Genomic DNA, 4341 nt, shown 5'->3' with positions numbered 1-4341 from the left:
CCCTGCCATGTTTATGTATGCATGTAACCTGTTTGCACTGTTTCTATCATGTTCACTATATACCTGTACAATGATGCTGCTCAACTCTTGTGTCTTATATGTCCCTTGAATGTTGTAAAATGTATGTATAACTGCTGTAAAACAAATTGCCCTCCGAGGGACAAGTCAAGAAAAGTGAAGTGAAGTGGCATGGGGGGGAGACAATGTGAAAAAGTGTCCAGAGGATGCCAAGTATAATTTTGGCTTTAAGAATATCTGTCTAATAGGAAAGATAAAATCGAGCGTCATTTCAGGCAAAAACTTCCCTCATGCCTAAAAAAGTTTAATTGTATCTAAGGAAGTCAGGAACACAATTGGTTTATTATGTCACGCTGTTGTTGTTTGGGTCGGTGTGTCCCATCGTGATATCGATCAGTGTGGCCAGATCACGCCGAAGAGGCCCCCGCAGGCTTTAGATGAAAAGTCATTTTTCTTTATTAGAAACGACTCTTTGTCCAAGCAGCAAGAATGGACGCCAGAGACAGCACATGTTGTTTGATGCTGTCAGCTCGCGATGAGCCCGGGGACATCCTATGATTATTAAGGTATAATTATTGCTTATTGTCTGCAGTCTGACGTGTTCGAAGGTGCCATTTGTATGGAATAAACCAGTGTCATAACTTGGATTAAAGATCTCATCGCTCTACTGATGCGAAAGGGAAAATATAATAGGTCTGATGGCTTCAATGGCCTTTTGTTTCTGATAGCTATAGGCACTTCATTGTAGCAATGCATTAAAGTACATAAATATACTTAGTAAGTAATATTTTGCATCAAGTACCGGTACTGTACATAACAGAATGATATTACTATAAATCTAACTTGTGTGACTTTACTAAGACAAGCAATTGCTTCTAAGGACTGCGACTTGTGGTTAGTGAATTCATTGTTATAAATGTATACCGTATTGGCCCGAATATAACACGACCCCGGATATAATACGACCCCCTCTTTTTCAAGACTCAAGTTTGAGAAAATACTTTTTGAACACCAAATTCAATTTTTATACAGAAAATAATTACAGTACATCTGAAACAAATGATTATAACAATATATTCGAGAGAAAAAGCATGTTATTTTGCCACATTCAAACCATGCAAAAACTGTCTCACATCTTAATATCTGAACATTTAAATATGTGAACAAAAGTGCAATCACATTTGTAAATGAATGGCTTCTGGTTTTTAAAATGTAAATAAACCAATCTACTGTGATAAAACAACAAAATTGCAATAACTGCATTAACCATCAAAGTGAAGTCTAACTGGGGAGATCGTTGTTCTCCAGCGCCTCCGGGGTTAACTTCCAGACCAGGCTGGGGACGAAGGCTGAAGTCTCCTAGTCCTCTCTGTTGCTGCTCTGCTCTGCACGCTCTCTCTCTTTCTCTATCACACACTCGCTCGCTCCGGCGGGACACACCGCAGCTGGACGCGCGCACGCGCACACACACATCCACACAGACACATCTCACAACATATGAATAAGGAAAAACATCGCAATAAAATAATGATAGGCGTTTGCTTTGGCCCGGGGAGTTCAGTTCACCATTCGTTGTAACGATATCTGGCGCCATCTAGCGTTCAGAATGGGTATAATGTCTAGACCCCGAATATAACACGACCCGACTTTTTCAGCCTAATTTCAATGCAAAAAACATCGTGTTATATTCGGGCCAATACGGTAGTTAGTTCAACATATCTTTGGGAGGGGGGGTGGCATCTTCAAATGCCTTGCTTGGGCTAAACGACAGCTCTGAACCTAAAGATATTCAATTTAAAATCCAGTGAAAGAAAAAATCCCCGCAAATCTTCATATTTAAGAAACTGGAAGTAGAATATCAGATTATTATATATATATTTTGTTTATCTTGATTGATTTTGAATTCATTTTGCAGACAATGATCTCAGCAGCAGTTTCCACTGAATTATTTTGTCATGTTTATATTAAAAAAGATTGAATTTGTTTAGAGTAGCAAGCCTGAGACTTTCTGATCCATCCATCGTAATTGTCGGATCTCTTGCCGCTTAAACGCCTTGTGGGTCACTGTCTGCTGGAACCTATGCCAGCTGACTAAGGGGTGGAGAAGGTGTACACCCTGGATGTGTCACCAGCTCATCACAGGGCCACACAAAAGAAAAACAACCATGCACACTTGCACTCACACCTACAGCTGCGTGTTTTTGGAGATGGGAGGAAGCCGGAAAACCCTGAGAGAACTCACACAGACACAGGGAGAACATGCAAACGCCGCGCAAAAAGGAATTGAACCCGGAACCTTCTTGCTGTGAGGTGACAGCGCTACTCATTGCACCACCAGGGTGCCATTTCTGACGCATTGTGATCAATAATTTGTTTTGAAGGATTTAATAATTTTAAATCTACACAACCACTAAATACAACACTGTGAATAAACAATAAGATTTATGGTATCAGCATTTGGTGTTTCCGGAGCGGGGGGTGAGAGTCAGGGGGAAGATGGAGGTGCGGTGTCACGCTACACGAGGCCAGCTAAACCGGACAGATCGGTGACCTTCAGTCTGACAGAGACGGACAGAAACCTGATGGCGGCTGTGCAGCCAGAATAATGTCAAATTATCTCCATCACGGAGCTCGGAAGATATCTTCAAGCTCACGTGTGAACGAATCAAATAACCGGGCCCGCAGCCATCTCGAGTGAAATCCGGAAGCAGACCAATGGGTGGATTCTACTTCCTGCAAAGCTAACCTGTGCAGTTGGACCCGTATCTGTTCCCACCGTGGTTTGATTTGTGATTTGATTTTTCTCGGATGAATCCACGAACTTCTGGGTGGTCTGGCTTTGTCTCCCAGCCTCCAACTGAAGAAAGTCTGCTCATGAATAAATCAGAGCCCTCACTCTCTCTGCTTTGAAGGATAGCGAATGGAATTACCATGTAGTGTACCGTACTGAACAGGGAGCTGCTTTCATCTTTTTGCCCTCTCTTGTGCTAAAAATGGCCCATCGCAGCAAAGTTGCTGTCCATTCATTGAATCTGTATGTATGTACGATTCCAAAAGCATTTCCAATATGTTTACTTCTGCAATCAATAATTAATTCAAACCTGGATATGAGAACTTTGCCAGAAATCCATGATAATTGCTTATCGTTGATGTGAGATGCGCACCTTGACTCCATGGTTTAACCCGCTTAGCCATGCAACATATTTGTCTCACGGAAGCAGAGGAATATTTTTCTGTCTGATATTTCCCAAGAAAAACATCATCTGTCGACAGGATGATGTTTTTGATGAATGTTTTTCAGGAAGCAGATTGTAACTGTAACTTCATGTTTGTTTGGATATTTTTGCGCCTCTGCACTAGCGCCAATATTCCAGATTTTCATAGTAATATCTAAGTGTGCAGCTTTGGTCCGGCACGGGATTACCAAAGCAATACTGACAGTAAACAACTGCATGCTCCCAAAATAATTTCACAGGAAGAAAAAAGAAAAGAGCACTATCTGCAGTCTTAATAAAGTGCAGATTATTGGTATCAGCACAGACCAGCAGCGAGCCGCGCGGCCATGTTTGGAAATTTACAAACGGGCTTTTCAATCAGACTCTGAAGTATGGATGGAAAAGATGGCTGAGGATAATTCCTCAGAAAGGAGCTGGGTTTAGTTTCCTCTAACAAATCCAAAAGCGTCACGGACACATTAATGGTGGCGCATATTTTGTGAAGAATACACCTGCACGACGCTGATAGAGAGCCAGTAAGCCTGTTTGAACCTTGCACGCTTGCAAACAGTTTGAAAGCTCATATGTAGATGGCATTTGTAGCAAATAGTGAAATTTGAAAAAAAAAACTTTTTAGTTTCGTCTAGAATGCAACGGTTATTTAGGATTGGAGTATTGGTGGATAAAACCTTGGCTTGCATATTTATCTCATCTGCTGTGCAGATGTCAGCGCAGCTTTCTGCTATACAGTATGGATTTTATTTTACTATCTGCAACAGTGGCATTTTATTCCTTTTCTTCATATAACCTCCCTACCGGTATATGCAGCTAACAGTTACCCATGCAGAATGCAATTCCGAGTACATTTACAGGAGCAATTTGACTTCACAGCAGCAGCTACCGACCATTTTCAGAATGTTCTTTTTTTTTTTTTCCATAAGTCGCACGGTTGTCACATGAAATGAGGAACGAGACATCTGCCGTGATGCACAGTCTCATTCAGAAGGATGCGGCTTTGCATTAAGTCTTATTCTTTATGGATCACTGGTTCTCGCAATTCAAAGCTGAGATGAGAACAATGCCATTCTACCCCCCCGACGGCGAGGCG

This window comes from Brachionichthys hirsutus, chromosome 8, assembly GCF_040956055.1.
Source record: "Brachionichthys hirsutus isolate HB-005 chromosome 8, CSIRO-AGI_Bhir_v1, whole genome shotgun sequence".
NCBI lineage: Eukaryota > Metazoa > Chordata > Actinopteri > Lophiiformes > Brachionichthyidae > Brachionichthys > Brachionichthys hirsutus.
Note: the sequence above shows the minus strand (reverse complement) of the source record.